Below are 20,849 nucleotides of genomic sequence, written 5' to 3'. Positions count from 1 at the left end.
CCCCTCACATATAATGCCCCATCATGTTCCCCTCACATATAATGCCCCCATCATGTGCCCCTCACATATAATGTCCCCATCATATGCCAATCACATATAATGCCCCCATCATGTGCCAATTACATAATGCCCCCATCATGTGCCCCTCACATATAATGTCCCCATCATGTGCCAATCACATATAATGCCCCCATCATGTGCCCCTCACAAATAATGCCCTCCTCATGTGCCCCTCACATATAATGCCCCCATCATGTGCCCCTCACATATAATGTCCCCATCATGTGCCAATCACATATAATGCCCCCATCATGCGCCCCTCACAAATAATGCCCTCCTCATGCGCCCCTCACATATAATGCCCCCATCATGTGCCCCTCACATATAATGCCCCCATCATGTGCCCCTCACATATAATGCCCCCATCATGTGCCCCTCACATATAATGCCCCCATCATGAGCCCCTCACATATAATGTCCCATCATGCACCCCTCACATATAATGCCCTCCTCATGTGCCCCTCACATATAATGCCCTCCTCATGTGCCCCTCACATATAATGCCCCCATCATGCGCCCCTCACAAATAATGCCCTCCTCATGTGCCCCTCACATATAATGCCCCCATCATGCGCCCCTCACAAATAATGCCCTCCTCATGTGCCCCTCACATATAATGCCCTCCTCATGTGCCCCTCACATATAATGCCCCCATTATACCCCCAGACAAGCCCCCAGATATGACCCCTATCTGGTAGGGCTCCCAAGAAGTTATAGAGGCCCCAGATAGATATGATCCCCATCACTGCCGGGGGTAATATCTATCTGGGGGCCTGTCTACCTACTGGTGAGCCGTATCAGATGATCAGGTAGGGGTTCCCAATTAGGTGTACAGTCCCCCAGATATTACCCCCGGCAGGTAAGGCTCCTATTTAAACAATTATGCCCCCTAAGAAGACAGGTTAGCCCCTGGTGATAAGCAGCTCCTCACTTATTAGGAAAGTAATTAGACAAATGAAGTTAAGTTTCACAGCTACAGAACTTACATCTCCCTACTGCAGCCTATAGCGAGCCTTCTTTGCGGGGATGTGCATGTTAGGTGACGTCATCACATGCGCCCCAGCATCCTGCACTGCGGATGCGATGACATCACCAATCACGCACATCCTTCCAGGAAGGCTCGCTATAGGCCGCAGCAGGGAGATATAGGTACAGTAGCAGTGTGTGCCGACATGTGTGAAGTCTTCTGGCATTTAGGGCTGCTTGCCCAAAGCAGGGCTAAATGCCTGAAGAAATCACCTGCCCGGCGCCCGTTTGAGTTTGAGACCCCTGCTGTACGACTTATAGAAGAACAAACCGGCCAAAAATATGATTTGACACAAGAACCAGGATTACATTATAACAGTCACTATCAACAATGTATCAAGGGAATCACAAACAATAGGGGAAATGTATTTACTGGTGTATTTTTGAGATTCGTACGATTTTGGCGCAAGTTGGTTAGTAAATCCCTGTCCAGATGCTAAGTGCACGCCCCTTATTGGGAACTAAACCTTCAAACATGAATATGTCGAAACAAATAGTGTCACTCAAACAGTCTATATTACTAGTAAACGGAATGTTCCTGTCGTGTGCCAAACTTTGGCGCATGAAAGGACAAAAATGTGGCGCATGAGGAACAGTAAATCCCACGCTCCCCCTCAATGTATCAAGAGGACCAAAAACAGTGTATCGATGGAATCGTAAACAACAGGATTCTAAACACTAGATCAAGAGAATCACAATGTATCAATGAAACTGTAAACAACGGATTCTAAACAATGTATCAAGAGAATCACAATGTATCAATGGAATGGTAAACAACAAGATTCTAATCAATATATCAAGAGAATCACAATGTATCAATGGAACCGTAAACAACAGGATTCTAATCAATGTATCAAGAGAATATCAATGTATCAATGGAATCATAAACAAAATTCTAAACAGTAGAATCCTAAATAATGTATCAAGAGAATCAGTATGTATCAATGGAATGGTAAACAACAGGATTCTAATTAATGTATCAAGAGAATCACAATGTATCAATGAAAATCATAAACAACAGGATTCTAAACAATGTAGCATGAGAATATCAATGTATCAATGAATTTATAAACAATAGAATTCTACACAATGTATTACGAGAATCAAAAACCATGGAATCCTTAATAATTTATCAAGTGAATTATAAATAATGTATTAAGAGAATCACAACGTAACAATAGCATCAAATACAATTAAATCCAAAACAATGTATCAAGAGAATCAAAAACAATAGCATCCAAAACAATGTATCAAGAGCGTCACCATGTATCAATGGAATCATAAACAATAGAATCGTACACGATGTATCAGAAGAGATAAACATTTACATAGTAACAAAGCTGAAAAAAAAAAGACATATGTCCATCCAGTTCCCCTTATTGTATCGGGAATCACATACAATGTATCAGTAGAATCTCTTCCCTCCAATGTCGGTCGTTATCATACACTTTATATACCGGAGCCCTTAGAAAGCTGAGTGAAATATCTGGATTATAAAGAGTAGGATTATGAATGAACAGATCACAATACAAAGACTAGGAAACAAACAACAAAACAAAAAAACAAAATAAACTAACTGCAATGACTATGAATGCGGAAAGTTAAACTAAAGTTTGTAAAGTTGTGTTGTGTGTGATGAGTTGTTCCAGGGGGAGCGGCTGGAGACCCCCGCAGTACAGATGTAGCAGAGCTCACTATAACAAGGGCTTGAGTCCTGTTTGTCAATAATAATGTACGTGTACATATATATTAAAATATTTCAGTTTCTGTTTCTGGAAAAGCTGGGTGACAACCAATATGGTAACTGACGACAGAATGCCATTTACCCTGGAGGTCCTGATGCTATTGATGACTTATTGATTCTCTCCTGATCTGCAGGGACCCATCAGATGCCCATTGATCTGTGTGCATTACCTGCTTCGTCTTTCACCATGGCGGCCGCCTCTCTCCCTGGACAGGGCTGTGGCTGTCGGTGGGATCAGGGACAGAGCCTGATGATCCTGACTGCTCTGCCTGCTGGACTCTGCTCTGCTGCAGCTGCTGCACAACACATGGAGCATTCCATAGAGAGGAGTCTGCAGCCTCCACCTTACTGTGTGCATTCCTGCTCCGCCACCACACGGGACAAACTCCAACCTGCACGTCACACACCTCCCTGTACACACAGGCGATGGGTTATATCATAAAAAAGTCCGCAGCTCTATAATATACTCCATGTGACACTTCTTTAAAGGGGTACTCCACTGAAAAACGTTTTTTATATATATTTATATATATATATATATATATATATATATATATATCAACTGGTGCCAGAAAGTTAAACAGATTTGTAAATGACTTCTATTGAAAAAATCTTAATACTTCCAGTACTTTTCAGCTGCTATATTCTCCACAGGAAGTTCTTTTCTTTTTGAATTTCCTTTCTGTCTGATCACAGTGCTCTCCACTGACACCTCTGTCCATTTTAGGAACTGTCCAGAGCAGGATAGGTTTGCTATGGGGATTTGCTTGTACTCTGGAAAAGTTCCTAAAATGGACAGAGGTGTCAGCAGAGAGCACTGTGGTCAGACAGAAAAGGAAATTCAAAAAAGAAAAGAACTTCCTGTGGAGACTATAGCAGCTGATAAGTACTGGAAGGTGTAAGATTTTTAAATAGAAGTCATTTACATATCTGTTTAACTTTCTGGCACTAGTTGATTTAAAAAAAAAAAAAAAAAATTTCACCGGAGTACCCCTTTAAGGGGGAACTCCGGCCCTGACACATCTAGGGAAAAAGATGTCTCACTGTGGGAGTCCCGCCGCTGGGGACCCCCGCAATTTTGTATTCGCCATCCACCTGTTTGAGCTGCACGCCGCGGTGCCAGTTCACACCAGAGTATCGTTACGTCATGACTCCGCCCCTGTGTGACGTCACCCGCCGCCCCCGCTATGCAAGTCTATGGGAGGGGGCGTGACAGCCGTCACGCCCCCTCCCATAGACTTGCATAGCGGGGGCGGGGGGTGACGTCACACGGGGGCGGAGTCGTGACGTCACGATACTCCAGCCCCGTGGTCTCCACCCGGCTGTTTGTGAGCTGGCACCGCGGCGTGCAGAACAAACAGGTGGGTGGCGAATACAAGATTGCGGGGGTCCCCAGCGGAGAGGGGATAAGATGTCTCATGGCCGGAGTACCCCTTTAAGGATGTATTCACATATACAGTACGCATATTTGATGCGCAGGATTGGAAGCTGCAGATTTCAATGTAAACTAAATGACTGAACACAGCTTCAAATCTGATGTGCATAATAAAAGTGCTGCTGTCTCTTGTTCTCTCTGTTATCAGCCAGCAGATCCCCCCCAGTAATAAAGGACAAGATCCCTCCAGCTGATCCAGTTCTCTCTCATGACTGATCCCCAGGATGTCCCCGGACAGGACTGATGTGACTACAGGATTATTACACATCACCATGGAGATCATCCGCCTGACCGGAGAGGTAGATCATTTGATGAAGGCCACGAGGAGGCTGAAACGCGTCTTGTATGTCGCTGCTATGCTGTATGCATGATTCTACTAATAAAAACACTTAAAGGGGTACTCTGGTGGAAAACTTTTTTTTTTTTATCAACTGGTGCCAGAAGTTAAACAGATTTGTAAATTACTTCTATTAAAAAATCTTAATCCTTCCAGTACTTATTAGCTGCTGAATACTACAGAGGAAATTCTTTTCCGTTTGAAACACAGAGCTCTCTGCTGACATCACGAGCACAGTGCTCTCTACTGACATCTCTGTCCATTTTAGGAACTGTCCAGAGTAGGAGAAAATCCCCATAGCAAACATATGCTGCTCTGGACAGTTCCTAAAATGGACAGAGATGTCAGCAGAGAGCACTGTGCTCGCGATGTCAGAAGAGAGCTCTGTGTTTCAAAAAGAAAATAATTTCCGCTGTAGTATTCAGCAGCTGATAAGTACAGGAAGGATTAAGATTTTTTAATAGAAGTCATTTACAAATCTGTTTAACTTTCTGGCACCAATTGATTTAAAAAAAAAAAAAAAAAAGTTTTTCACCGGAGTACCCCTTTAAGATGAGATATATATATATATATCTGCTTGCTGTCATTGTTGACATTGTGACCGGCTAATTCTCATAGCTAAAGGGATTGTTACAATGTATCAGCGTAGATCCAATCTATAACCCTGGATTCCAGGACAAGAGAGGGATTTGCGCTCCCGCTGCGTTTAGCTTGCGGAGGATTGTACAGATCGGCAGGTCGCGGCACGGGGATTTCCTTATTTTTCGTGATATCATTACGGTCGGCGGGTTGGGTTTTGATGACAGATGCTGGAGATCGAAACGCGACAATGGGTCCGGAGCGACACACTGTAACGACCATGGCGATGGCGTGGGAACGGAAAAGGAAATGAAGGAGCTGAGGGACGCGGAGAGGTCATGGGATAATAACTTAATAACAACGCAACGTATAAAGCTGCAGAGAGAATAATAACCAACATACAAGAGGAGCCGCAACAATGTAACAACGAGAGGAAAAGAATCGGCAATGTTCTTCTATAAGCCGTGCAATGCTCTATGATAGTGGTCTGCAAACTATGGGCCTCCAGCCATTGCAAAACTACAATTCCCAGCATGCCCGGACAGCCAACGGCTGTCCGGGCATGCAGGGAGTTGTAGTTTTGCAACAGCTGGAGGTCCACATTTTGGGGACCACCGTTCTACAGAGAAAAATATTCAAAGTAGCTCATCTCTATAAGGAAACTTGTTATATCTCCACTGCGACCTGTTGAAAAACTACAACTTTCAGCAGGCAGGATAGCCAAAGGCTTTCCGGACATGCTGGGAGTTGTAGTTTTGCAACAGCAGGAGGTCCACAGTTTGGAGACCACCGCTCTATGGGGGAAAGTATACAAAGTTACGGTTCTCTAGACGAAAACATGCTTGTTTTCCTCTGTCACCCATTGCAAAACTACAACTCCCAACATGCCCGGACAGTCAACGGCAGACCAGGCATGCTGGGAGTTATAGTTTTGCAACAGCTGGAGGTGCACAGTTTGGAGACCACTGCTCTAAGGGGAATAGTATACACAGCAGAAAGAAGGAAATATGCTTGCTCTTTACTGCCATCCGTTGCAAAACTACAAATCCCAGCATGCCCCTACAGTTGTTGGCTGTCTGGGCTTGCAGGGAGTTGTAGCTTTGTAATAGCTGGAGGTCCACAGTTTGGAGACCACCGCTCTATGGGGAAAGTGCAAAGTAGCACTTCTCTAAAAGGAAACATGATTGCTCTCCATACCCGTCAAAGCAAAATGAAATATCCAGAATTCCCGAACAGGTGATTGCTTTCCCAGCATGCTGGGAATTGTAGTTTTGCAACAGCTGGAGGTCCACAGTTTTGAGACCACCGCTGTATGAGGAGACGTATTCAAGCAGTTCTTATGTAGAAGAAAACATGCTTACTCTCCACTGCCACCTAGAGGAGGAAAGGGCTGCATCCATTTGAGTCAATGTTCGACCCTTGAAGGGGAACTCCGATGGAAAACTATTTTTTTTTCTTTTTTTCAAATCAACTGCTGTCAGAAAGCTTAAAGATTTGTAAATTACTTCAATTTAAAAATCATAATCCTTCCAGTACTTATCAGCTGCTGTATGCTACAGAGGAAGTTGTATTTCTTTCTGGAGTTCTTCTCTGTCTGATCAAAGTGCTCTCTGCTGACACCTCTGTCCGTGTCAGGAACTGTGCAGAGTACAAGCAAGTCCCCATAGCAAACCTCTCCTGCTCTGGACAGTTCCAGATACGGACACAGAAGTCAGCAGAGAGCACTGTGGTCAGACAGAAAAGAACAACACAACTTCCTTGGGAGCATACAGCAGCTGATAAGTACTGGAAGGATTAAATAGAAGTAATTTACAAGGATTAAATAGAAGTAATTTGGTTTTCCACCGGAGTACCCCTATAAAGTTTCCAAAGAAGTACCCCTTTAAAAGTTGTCATTTTATAATATATCTAAAAAAAAAACCTGCCTAGTTTTGTTACAATAACCCTACAGAGTGGTGACATGGTGATTTTTGGTCTTTCACTGCGGTTATTGAGCCCCTTCCATAGTGCACAGCTATTGGTCATTCTCTCCATTTCAGCTGTTTGTTAGTTGTACACACAGAGGACTTCCTTTACCTCAGTTGCCTGGCCAATCACAGCACTGCACTTATTCATTACTGCTATGCCACGACATTGTTGTGATAAAAGTGCACTGGACTGAACAAGGCAGGCACTGTGCTGGGGGATATGCTTCACAGTACAGCAGTATAGATGGGCTTGCAAGGTACTATGATAAGAAGGAAACTGCAACAGTGCAGGAAGGAAGGGGTTACATTAAGCACTGAAGTACTGCTACTGCCGATGATGATGATGACTACAAGCTAAAGGGAGAAGGGAAATTACATTCAAGAGGTAACAAACAGAAGTAAGAACACAGGATGAAAGGCAGGTTTGGTAGTAAGGCCTCTCCAAGATTCCAGGCTAGCCCTGATCAGCACAGGTGCCGCAGACAGTTTGTCACTTAGTCTTCTTACCCTCACCATTGAAAAAGGGGACGTGGCTCCTCAAAACACGTCTGGTCCTAGACTGTTTCACTGCACAGAGATTGGGACTTAACAGGGACGCTCCGCTACCCCAGCAGAGCCCGACACTCGACTACCCCAGCAGAGCCCGACACTTGGCTACCCCAGCAGAGCCCGAAACTCGACTACCCCAGCAGAGCCCGACACTTGGCTACCCCAGCAGAGCCCGACACTCGGCTACCCCAGAAGAGCCCGATACTCGACTACTCCAGCAGAGCCCGACACTCGACTACCCCAGCAGAGCCCGACACTTGGCTACCCCAGCAGAGCCCGACACTCGGCTACCCCAGAAGAGCCCGACACTCGGCTACCCCAGCAGAGCCCGAAACTCGACTACCCCAGCAGAGCCCGACACTTGGCTACCCCAGAAGAGCCCGATACTCGACTACCCCAGAAGAGCCCGACACTCGGCTACCCCAGCAGAGCCCGACACTCGGCTACCCCAGCAGAGCCCGACACTCGGCTACCCCAGCAGAGCCCGACACTCGGCTACCCCAGAAGAGCCTGACACTCGGCTACCCCAGAAGAGCCCGACACTCGGCTACCCCAGCAGAGCCCGACACTCGGCTACCCCAGCAGAGCCCGACACTCGGCTACCCCAGCAGAGCCCGACACTCGGCTACTCCAGCAGAGCCCGACACTCGGCTACCCCAGAAGAGCCTGACACTCGGCTACCCCAGAAGAGCCCGACACTTGGCTACCCCAGCAGAGCCCGACACTCGGCTACCCCAGCAGAGCCCGACACTCGGCTACCCCAGCAGAGCCCGACACTCGGCTACCCCAGCAGAGCCCGACACTCGGCTACCCCAGCAGAGCCCGAGACTTGCATTACTAACTAACCGTAGCCAGCACCGGCATTCAGCCTTGGACCTCTGTCCTTCTTGCTCATCCTACCCGTGTCACCGGGGTATAGAAGGCAGAGCCCCGGAGGACTTCCAACGCAGATACGCGCAGAACACCGAGCATTTGAAGAGCCGATAAGAGGCACATAGTGCCTATCCTTCATCCCCTTCTTTAACTTGTCCCCGTGCCGTCGGGGTATAGAAGGAGTAACTTTGTGATGCTGTGTGAAACTTGGCGAAGCTTCAGCGCATCTGCCTATTCTACAGACAGCCCTGCGCAGACGGGGAGAGTGGGCTCAGTACTGGGAGTCTCCAGCACTGTCGAGCGCTGCAACCACGGCCAACACTGTGGATTTCATCTTTCAGCGCTATCTGCGCTAAATACTCTCACTGGGGGACATGTATCATTATTTGTGTATGGTAGAAGCATTTTACCCCTTTTCCCGAATTCTAAATTATGTGCAGAAGCGCTAAATTTATCAATAAAGCGCAATGAGCTTCATAAATTGCGGGTAAATATAGTGATCTCCTCAATCCACCCTTTGGAAAATAGAATCGATGATTTAGAGCATCTCGCTACGTTAAGTCCAAGATGGCTTATATTTGCGCAAAAAAAACAGCTCTTGTGGCAAAATTTTAGGTGTAAAGGAAAAGTACGCAGTTAATAAATCCATGTGTACTATAGAGGTCACTCCAAGGTACCCTGATTCAGCCACATCTGGAGGACATGCTCTACCAAAACGTGCGCCAAAAAATGCGCCAAAAAATGGTCTTGCGCAAAATTTTGCGCAAAAAAATACACACAAAACAGGGGTAAAATCTGTGATACATGTCCCCCACTGAGACTACAATTCACACCAATCATCACCTATAACCAATAGGACATTTGCAATTCCCAGACTGTCCCGGCTGTCCAGGCATGCTGGGAATTGTAGTTGTGCAACATCTGGAGGGCCACAGTTTGGGGACCACTGCCCTGTAGTGAAGGAATAAAATAAGGGAGGGTTCCACAAACGTCACGTGCTCCGCCCCTGTAGGAGAGGGGGGAGTTATATACTAGGGATCGACCGATTATCGGTATGGCCAATATTATCGGCCGATAATGACGATTTTGGGCATTATCGGTATCGGCAATTACCTTGCCGATAATGCCCCGCCCCCCGCACCACCCCCACCGCACCGCGACCGCCCCCCCTGATCCGCCGCCCCGTGACCGCCCCCCCCGTAGTGCTGGGCGGTATACCGGTATGGATTTTTGCCCATACCGCTATACCGGTCGGGCCCCTCCCCCACCCTCCGAGTCAATAAAAAAAAATTAAACTTACCCGTAATGGGGTGGTCCGGGCCATCCATCCTGTAGTGTCCGGCGGCATTCCGGGTGGAGGGTGCACCGGTCCGGGCTGTCCTTCTTCTCCGGGGGTCATCTTCTCCACTCCGGGCAGGCTCCGGCCTAGTACGCTGCATAGACGCCGCTACGCCGTGACGTCAGGTGCGTCGCTGCGCACGGGCGTCACTGCGCAGCTGCGTCTATGCAGCATACTAGGCCGGAGCCTGCCCGGAGTGGAGAAGATGACCCCCGGAGAAGGACAGCCCGGAACGGTGCACCCTCCACCCGGAATGCCGCTGGACACTACAGGAAGGATGGATGGCCCGGACCACCCTGACAGGTAGGGGGAGAGAAGCGGGTGGCGGCGGCGGTCTATGGCACCGCAAAAGCCACCGCAGTGCATTGATTTAAAGCGCCCGCTTTAAATCAATGCTCTGCAGCGGTGTCGAGGGGGGATAAATAGCCGATAACTTATACCGGAATATAAGTTATCGACTATCGGCCCTAACCTCCACTGATTATTGGTATCGGCCCTAAAAAACAGATATCGGTCGATCCCAATTATATACACACGTCCCCCACCTGTTCCCAATAAGCCCCACCTGGAAATGCAGGAGGCGATAATTACTTCCTCCCTCACACAAATACAGCCCTGCGCGCTTTATACTTGTATTATATTGTGTGTTGTCCAAATCAAGGACCCTGCCAACGACATCACCATTAAGTCATGAAGAGGATCATTGTTATTTTAAAGAAATGTCCAATATTTGACACAAACCTTTTTCTCTCCTATTATTTCGCTTCTTCTGATTTCTATAACCTTTCCCCCCCCTAGCCTAGTAGGACTGCCCCGTTTATTGTTAATTATTGGGAACCGTACAGACCTGTATGTGCGAACGGTTCCATCCGGTTTTCACCATACGGTTTTTGACTTTGCACAGTTTTTTTTTCTTGGAATTTCAATCAAACAAGTGAAACTTTATTCATAATGGAGTGAAAAGTTAAAAACGTATACAGTTTTTTTCTTAAAGGGGTTGAAATTTCTACACACGTTTTGATGCAGAATAGTCAGGTTTTGAGGAATCTGTTTTTCATCAGAAACCTGATACGGGAACTGCAAAAAAATGGTGTGCATGAACCCTTAAGAGTTGTAGGTGCAGTATTATAGTAGTTATATTCTTGTATATAGGGGCAGTATTATAGTAGTTATATTCTTGTATATAGGAGCAGTAGTATAGTAGTTATATTCTTGTATATAGGAGGCAGTATTATAGTAGTTATATTCTTGTATATAGGGGCAGTATTATAGTAGTTATATTCTTGTATATAGGAGCAGTAGTATAGTAGTTATATTCTTGTATATAGGAGGCAGTATTATAGTAGTTATATTCTTGTATATAGGAGCAGTATTATAGTAGTTATATTCTTGTATATAGGAGCAGTATTATAGTAGTTATATTCTTGTATATAGGAGCAGTATTATAGTAGTTATATTCTTGTATATAGGAGCAGTATTATAGTAGTTATATTCTTGTATATAGGAGCAGTATTATAGTAGTTATATTCTTGTATATAGGAGCAGTATTATAGTAGTTATATTCTTGTACATAGGAGCAGTATTATAGTAGTTATATTCTTGTATATAGGAGCAGTATTATAGTAGTTATATTCTTGTATATAGGAGCAGTATTATAGTAGTTATATTCTTGTATATAGGAGCAGTATTATAGTAGTTATATTCTTGTATATAGGAGCAGTATTATAGTAGTTATATTCTTGTAAATAGGAGCAGTATTATAGTAGTTATATTCTTGTATATAGGAGCAGTATTATAGTAGATATATTCTTGTATATAGGAGCAGTATTATAGTAGTTATATTCTTGTATATAGGAGCAGTATTATAGTTATATTCTTGTATATAGGAGCAGTATTATAGTAGTTATATTCTTGTATATAGGAGCAGTATTATAGTAGATATATTCTTGTATATAGGAGTAGTATTATAGTAGATATATTCTTGTATATAGGAGCAGTATTATAGTTATATTCTTGTATATAGGAGCAGTATTATAGTAGTTATATTCTTGTATATAGGAGCAGTATTATAGTAGTTATATTCTTGTAAATAGGAGCAGTATTATAGTAGTTATATTCTTGTATATAGGAGCAGTATTATAGTAGATATATTCTTGTATATAGGAGCAGTATTATAGTAGTTATATTCTTGTATATAGGAGCAGTATTATAGTTATATTCTTGTATATAGGAGCAGTATTATAGTAGTTATATTCTTGTATATAGGAGCAGTATTATAGTAGATATATTCTTGTATATAGGAGCAGTATTATAGTTATATTCTTGTATATAGGAGCAGTATTATAGTTATATTCTAGTATATAGGAGCAGTATTATAGTAGTTATATTCTTGTATATAGGAGCAGTATTATAGTAGTTATATTCTTGTATATAGGAGCAGTATTATAGTAGTTATATTCTTGTATATAGGAGGCAGTATTATAGTAGTTATATTCTTGTATATAGGAGCAGTAATATAGTAGTTATATTCTTGTATATAGGAGCAGTATTATAGTAGTTATATTCTTGTATATAGGAGCAGTATTATAGTAGTTATATTCTTGTATATAGGGGGCAGTATTATAGTAGTTATATTCTTGTATATAGGGGCAGTATTATAGTAGTTATATTCTTGTATATGGGGGCAGTATTATACTAGTTATATACTTGTACATAGCTGGAACATTGTATACAACAGTGTTTGCCAGTGTGTCTCCAGTTGCTGCAAAACTACAATTCCCAGCATGCACGGAGAGACGATTTGCTGGGAGTTGTAGTTTTGAAACAGTAAGTACTTTTGCCTTTTGTTTTCCTGCGTTCCCCACTCTGCTCACCAGTTGATAGGATCAGCATAACTCAGCAGGGGGCAGCACTGAGGGTGAAGGTAACATGGCAGGCATGGTATGTATAAGATGTTCTGGTCATGTAGCTGATGCTATGTGCAGTATACGGCGGTGTGCTCTGCGTATCTGGTGCAGTATGAATGTCCCAGATCTCGTATAGGCTGCGCTGTCTCCTCGCCACTGTCGTCGTGTGCGTGGATCTATTTTTAGCTCTGGTGGAGGCAGCGACGCTGCGATTGAGTCTAATAATAGCTGGTTCTTCAGTAGTACTGTGCACAGAAAAGATTTGCGCATCCACAGCTGCAAGATGCAATGCCCAGTGCCCTGGAAAAGAGGGATGGAACCCGCGCAGGTGCCGGTGACTGTGTACAGGGAGAGCAGGGCAGATATCGCGGCCTATTTCAGCCCCGCACAGCTGAGAGGTATATTTAGAGGGGATGTAACCCTTTATGTGCTGGGACTGAATGTTCCCACAATGTAGTGACCTCTGGGATGAGAAGGGTTAACGTGAATTTACTAGGACCTCAAGAGCAGATGCTGAGAATTACACCCAGTATACAGGACAGGAGAAGTGGTACTGTGCAGTGTCCATATATACAGGACAGGAGAAGTGGTAAGAGACATATAATAGCTCCCTGGAGTTTGAAGGCCCTAAAGGACTTTCAGACTGTAAGAAAGAAGATTATCTGGTCTGATGAAACCAAGATTGAAGTTTTTGGCTTCAATTATATGAAGAAAACCAGGCACTGCCCATCACCTGCCCAATGCCAACCATATAGTGATCATGGTGGGGGCACAATCATGTCTGGAGGAAACCAGGTACTGCCCATCACCTGCCCAATACCATCCCTACAGTGATCATGGTGGGGGCAGCATCATGTCTGGGGTAAACAAGGCACTGCCCATCACCTGCCCAATACCATCCCTACAGTGATCATGGCGGGGGCAGCATCATGTCTGGAGGAAACCAGGTACTGCCCATCACCTGCCCAATACCATCCCTACAGTGATCATGGTGGGGGCAGCATCATGTCTGGAGGAAACCAGGTACTGCCCATCACCTGCCCAATACCATCCCTACAGTGATCATGGTGGGGGCCGCATCATGTCTGGAGGAAACCAGGCACTGCCCATCACCTGCCCAATACCATCCCTACAGTGATCATGGTGGGGGCAGCGTCATGTCTGGAGGAAACCAGGCACTGCCCATCACCTGCCCAATACCATCCCTACAGTGATCATGGTGCGGGCAGCATCATGTCTGGGGGAAACCAGGCACTGCCCATCACCTGCCCAATACCATCCCTACAGTGATCATGGCGGGGGCAGCATCATGTCTGGGGGAAACCAGGCACTGCCCATCACCTGCCCAATACCAACCCTACAGTGATCATGGTGGGGGCAGCATCATGTCTGGAGGAAACCAGGCACTGCCCATCACCTGCCCAATACCATCCCTACAGTGATCATGGTGGGGAAGCATCATGTCTGGAGGAAACCAGGTACTGCCCATCACCTGCCCAATACCATCCCTACAGTGATCATGGTGGGGGCAGCATCATGTCTATAGGAAACCAGGCACTGCCCATCACCTGCCCAATACCGTCCCTACAGTGATCATGGTGGGGGCAGCATCATGTCTGGGGGAAACCAGGCAATGCCCATCACCTGCCCAATACCATCCCTACAGTGATCATGGTGGGGGCAGCATCATGTCTGGAGGAAACCAGGTACTGCCCATCACCTGCCCAATACCATCCCTACAGTGATCATGGTGGGGACAGCATCATGTCTGGGGGAAACCAGGCAATGCCCATCACCTGCCCAATACCATCCCTACAGTGATCATGGTGGGGCAGCATCATGTCTGGAGGAAACCAGGTACTGCCCATCACCTGCCCAATACCATCCCTACAGTGATCATGGTGGGGGCAGCATCATGTCTGGGGGAAACCAGGCAATGCCCATCACCTGCCCAATACCATCCCTACAGTGATCATGGTGGGGGCAGCATCATGTCTGGAGGAAACCAGGCACTACCCATCACCTGCCCAATACCATCCATACAGTGATCATGGTGGGGGCAGTATCATGTCTGGAGGAAACCAGGCACTACCCATCACCTGCCCAATACCATCCATACAGTGATCATGGTGGGGGCAGCATCATGTCTGGAGGAAACCAGGCACTGCCCATTACCTGCCCAATACCATCCCTACAGTGATCATGGTGGGGGCAGCATCATGTCTGGGGGAAACCAGGTACTGCCCATCACCTGCCCAATACCATCCCTACAGTGATCATGGTGGGGGCAGCATCATGTCTGGGGGAAACCAGACACTGCCCATCACCTGCCCAATACCATCCCTACAGTGATCATGGTGGGGGCAGCATCATGTCTGGAGGAAACCAGGCATTGCCCATCACCTGCCCAATACCATCCCTACAGTGATCATGGTGGGGGCAGCATCATGTCTGGGGGAAACCAGGCACTGCCCATCACCTGCCCAATACCATCCCTACAGTGATCATGGTGGGGGCAGCATCATGTCTGGAGGAAACCAGGTACTGCCCATCACCTGCCCAATACCATCCCTACAGTGATCATGGTGGGGGCAGCATCATGTCTGGAGGAAACCAGGCACTGCCCATCACCTGCCCAATACCATCCCTACAGTGATCATGGTGGGGGCAGCATCATGATGTAGGGACAGGAAGACTGGTCAGGGTTGAGGGAAAGCTGAATGGAGCAAAGTGCAGAGATATACCTAATGAAAACCTGATCCAGAGTTCTGGACCTCAGAATGGGTGAAGGTTCACCCTCTAAAGACATTGGGGGAGATTTATCAAAACCTGTGCGGAGGAAAAGTTGCCGAGTTGCCCACGGCAACCAATCTGATCGCTTCTCTCATTTTTAAAGAGAGACCTCTGAAAAATTAAAGACGCGATCTGATTGGTTGCCGTGGTCAACTGCTCCACTCTACCTCTACACAGGTAGAAAATAAATAATAATAATATATGTATTAGAACTATTTCACTTTTCCCTTAGCTTTTTCCAATCAGCGTGCCACCAGCTGGTGCAAAACTACAACTCCCAGCATGCCCGGACAGCCGTCGGCTGTCCGGGCATGCTGGGAGTTGTAGTTTTGCACCAGCTGGAGGAACTTTGGTTTGGAAACACTGCACTACAGACCCATATGAGGGCTTGTACTTTGTCATGACATCATAAAATCTTGGGCGAACCCCTCCCCACCCCCCCCCCCACCACCCCTCCCCCCCCCCCCAAAAAAAAAATTACTTTACAGTAAAAATGACGCATTATTTTTATTATGTAGAATAAAGGTTTTGATAAATCTCCCCCGATGACCCTAAGACAACACCGGTGCAGCTAAGGGTCAACTCTCTGTTGCCCCTTTATTCTGAGGTTGGGGCCATATATATATAATTATATATATATATATATATATATATATATATATATATACACACACACACAATTATATAGTATTATGGGAATTCCTCTGGTGTCCTGTCACTATCTCTATATACAATGTATCATCCCTCACTCTTCTGGGTCACTTGTCTTAGCCTATTACCTAACTGTGACCCGCACAACCTCTCCGCTAATTCCTCAATGAGCTAATCATAGCCGCGCCGCCGCGCCGAACACCACCGCCATGTGGGGAGCAGGAGAGACTGTACCTGCCGGACAGATGCAAACACTGGATATAAATAAGAACTTATCCTTCTAAAGCAGTGGTTCTCAACCAGGGTGCCTCCAGCTGCTGCAAAACTATAACTCCCAGCATGCACATCTGTATTACTGTTATACTATACCGTACATCTGTATTACTGTTATACTATACCGCACATCTGTATTACTGTTATACTATACCGTACATCTGTATTACTGTTATACTATACTGTACATCTGTATACTATACTGTACATCTGTATTACTGTTATACTATACCGTACATCTGTAATATTCTTATACTATACTGTACATCTGTATTACTGTTATACTATACTGTACATCTGTATTACTGTTATACTATACTGTACATCTGTATTACTGTTATACTATACCGTACATCTGTATTACTGTTATACTATACCGTACATCTGTATTACTGTTATACTATACTGTACATCTGTATTACTGTTATACTATACCGTACATCTGTATTACTGTTATACTATACCGTACATCTGTATTACTGTTATACTATACTGTACATCTGTATACTATACTGTACATCTGTATTACTGTTATACTATACCGTACATCTGTAATATTCTTATACTATACTGTACATCTGTATTACTGTTATACTATACTGTACATCTGTATTACTGTTATACTATACTGTACATCTGTATTACTGTTATACTATACCGTACATCTGTATTACTGTTATACTATACCGTACATCTGTATTACTGTTATACTATACTGTACATCTGTATTACTGTTATACTATACCGTACATCTGTATTACTGTTATACTATACCGTACATCTGTATTACTGTTATACTATACCATACATCTGTATTACTGTTATACTATACTGTACATCTGTATTACTGTTATACTATACCGTACATCTGTATTACTGTTATACTATACTGTACATCTGTATTACTGTTATACTATACCGTACATCTGTATTACTGTTATACTATACCGTACATCTGTATTACTGTTATACTATACCGTACATCTGTATTACTGTTATACTATACTGTACATCTGTATTACTGTTATACTATACCGTACATCTGTATTACTGTTATACTATACCGTACATCTGTATTACTGTTATACTATACCGTACATCTGTATTACTGTTATACTATACCGTACATCTGTATTACTGTTATACTATACCGTACATCTGTATTACTGTTATACTATACCGTACATCTGTATTACTGTTATACTATACCGTACATCTGTATTACTGTTATACTATACCGTACATCTGTATTACTGTTATACTATACCGTACATCTGTATTACTGTTATACTATACTGTACATCTGTATTACTGTTATACTATACTGTACATCTGTATTACTGTTATACTATACCGTACATCTGTATTACTGTTATACTATACTGTACATCTGTATTACTGTTATACTATACTGTACATCTGTATTACTCTTATACTATACTGTACATCTGTAATATTCTTATACTATACTGTACATCTGTATTACTGTTATACTATACCGTACATCTGTATTACTGTTATACTATACTGTACATCTGTATTACTGTTATACTATACCGTACATCTGTAATATTCTCATACTATACTGTACATCTGTATTACTGTTATACTATACTGTACATCTGTATTACTGTTATACTATACCGTACATCTGTATTACTGTTATACTATACCGTACATCTGTATTACTGTTATACTATACTGTACATCTGTATTACTGTTATACTATACCGTACATCTGTATTACTGTTATACTATACCGTACACCTGTATTACTGTTATACTATACCATACATCTGTATTACTGTTATACTATACTGTACACCTGTATTACTGTTATACTATACCGTACATCTGTATTACTGTTATACTATACTGTACATCTGTAATATTCTTATACTATACTGTACATCTGTATTACTGTTATACTATACCATACATCTGTATTACTGTTATACTATACTGTACATCTGTAATATTCTTATACTATACTGTACATCTGTATTACTGTTATACTATACCGTACAGCTGTATTACTGTTATACTATACTGTACACCTGTATTACTGTTATACTATACCGTACATCTGTATTACTGTTATACTATACTGTACATCTGTATTACTGTTATACTATACCGTACATCTGTATTACTGTTATACTATACCGTACATCTGTATTACTCTTATACTATACTGTACATCTGTATTACTGTTATACTATACTGTACATCTGTATTACTGTTATACTATACCGTACATCTGTATTACTGTTATACTATACTGTACATCTGTATTACTGTTATACTATACTGTACATCTGTATTACTGTTATACTATACTGTACATCTGTATTACTGTTATACTATACCGTACATCTGTATTACTCTTATACTATACTGTACATCTGTATTACTGTTATACTATACTGTACATCTGTATTACTGTTATACTATACCGTACATCTGTATTACTGTTATACTATACCGTACATCTGTATTACTGTTATACTATACCGTACATCTGTATTACTCTTATACTATACTGTACATCTGTATTACTCTTATACTATACCGTACATCTGTATTACTCTTATACTATACCGTACATCTGTATTACTCTTATACTATACTGTACATCTGTATTACTCTTATACTATACCGTACACCTGTATTACTGTTATACTATACCGTACATCTGTATTACTGTTATACTATACCGTACATCTGTATTACTGTTATACTATACTGTACATCTGTATTACTGTTATACTATACCGTACATCTGTAATATTCTTATACTATACTGTACATCTGTATTACTGTTATACTATACTGTACACCTGTATTACTGTTATACTATACCGTACATCTGTATTACTGTTATACTATACTGTACATCTGTATTACTGTTATACTATACCGTACATCTGTATTACTGTTATACTATACCGTACATCTGTAATATTCTTATACTATACTGTACATCTGTATTACTGTTATACTATACCGTACATCTGTATTACTCTTATACTATATGTATCATCCCTCACTCTTCTGGGTCACTTGTCTTAGCCTATTACCTAACTGTGACCCGCACAACCTCTCCGCTAATTCCTCAATGAGCTAATCATAGCCGCGCCGCCGCGCCGAACACCACCGCCATGTGGGGAGCAGGAGAGACTGTACCTGCCGGACAGATGCAAACACTGGATATAAATAAAAACTTATCCTTCTAAAGCAGTGGTTCTCAACCAGGGTGCCTCCAGCTGCTGCAAAACTATAACTCCCAGCATGCACATCTGTATTACTGTTATACTATACCGTACATCTGTATTACTGTTATACTATACCGCACATCTGTATTACTCTTATACTATACCGTACATCTGTATTACTGTTATACTATACCGTACATCTGTATTACTGTTATACTATACCGCACATCTGTATTACTGTTATACTATACCGTACATCTGTATTACTGTTATACTATACTGTACATCTGTATACTATACTGTACATCTGTATTACTGTTATACTATACCGTACATCTGTATTACTGTTATACTATACCGCACATCTGTATTACTGTTATACTATACCGTACATCTGTATTACTGTTATACTATACTGTACATCTGTATTACTGTTATACTATACTGTACATCTGTATTACTGTTATACTATACCGTACATCTGTATTACTGTTATACTATACCGTACATCTGTATTACTGTTATACTATACTGTACATCTGTATTACTCTTATACTATACCGTACATCTGTATTACTCTTATACTATACTGTACATCTGTATTACTCTTATACTATACCGTACATCTGTATTACTCTTATACTATACCGTACATCTGTATTACTCTTATACTATACTGTACATCTGTATTACTCTTATACTATACCGTACACCTGTATTACTGTTATACTATACCGTACATCTGTATTACTGTTATACTATACCGTACATCTGTATTACTGTTATACTATACTGTACATCTGTATTACTGTTATACTATACCGTACATCTGTAATATTCTTATACTATACTGTACATCTGTATTACTGTTATACTATACTGTACACCTGTATTACTGTTATACTATACCGTACATCTGTATTACTGTTATACTATACTGTACATCTGTATTACTGTTATACTATACTGTACATCTGTATTACTGTTATACTATACCGTACATCTGTATTACTGTTATACTATACCGTACATCTGTAATATTCTTATACTATACTGTACATCTGTATTACTGTTATACTATACCGTACATCTGTATTACTCT

General features: G+C 42.8%; 1 protein-coding gene and 1 long non-coding RNA gene across 17 annotated transcripts in view; one reads left to right on the top strand and one right to left on the bottom strand.

Annotated features, from left to right (window-relative positions):
- LOC130282549 (uncharacterized) overlaps positions 1–3,277 on the top strand; it is a 56,020-nt gene extending 52,743 nt beyond the window's left edge. Inside the window, exon 3 of the long non-coding RNA XR_008846445.1 lies at positions 2,965–3,277. This is a non-coding gene — a long non-coding RNA (uncharacterized LOC130282549). The remainder of the gene's footprint in view (positions 1–2,964) is intronic.
- The window catches only part of ABLIM1 (actin binding LIM protein 1), a 349,855-nt gene that overhangs the window by 235,884 nt on the left and 93,122 nt on the right, over positions 1–20,849 (bottom strand). The gene's annotated exons all lie outside the window — the stretch shown is intronic.

Source organism: Hyla sarda, chromosome 7 (assembly GCF_029499605.1).
Source record: "Hyla sarda isolate aHylSar1 chromosome 7, aHylSar1.hap1, whole genome shotgun sequence".
Taxonomy (NCBI): domain Eukaryota; kingdom Metazoa; phylum Chordata; class Amphibia; order Anura; family Hylidae; genus Hyla; species Hyla sarda.
Note: the sequence above shows the minus strand (reverse complement) of the source record. Positions and strands in the feature narration are given on the sequence as shown.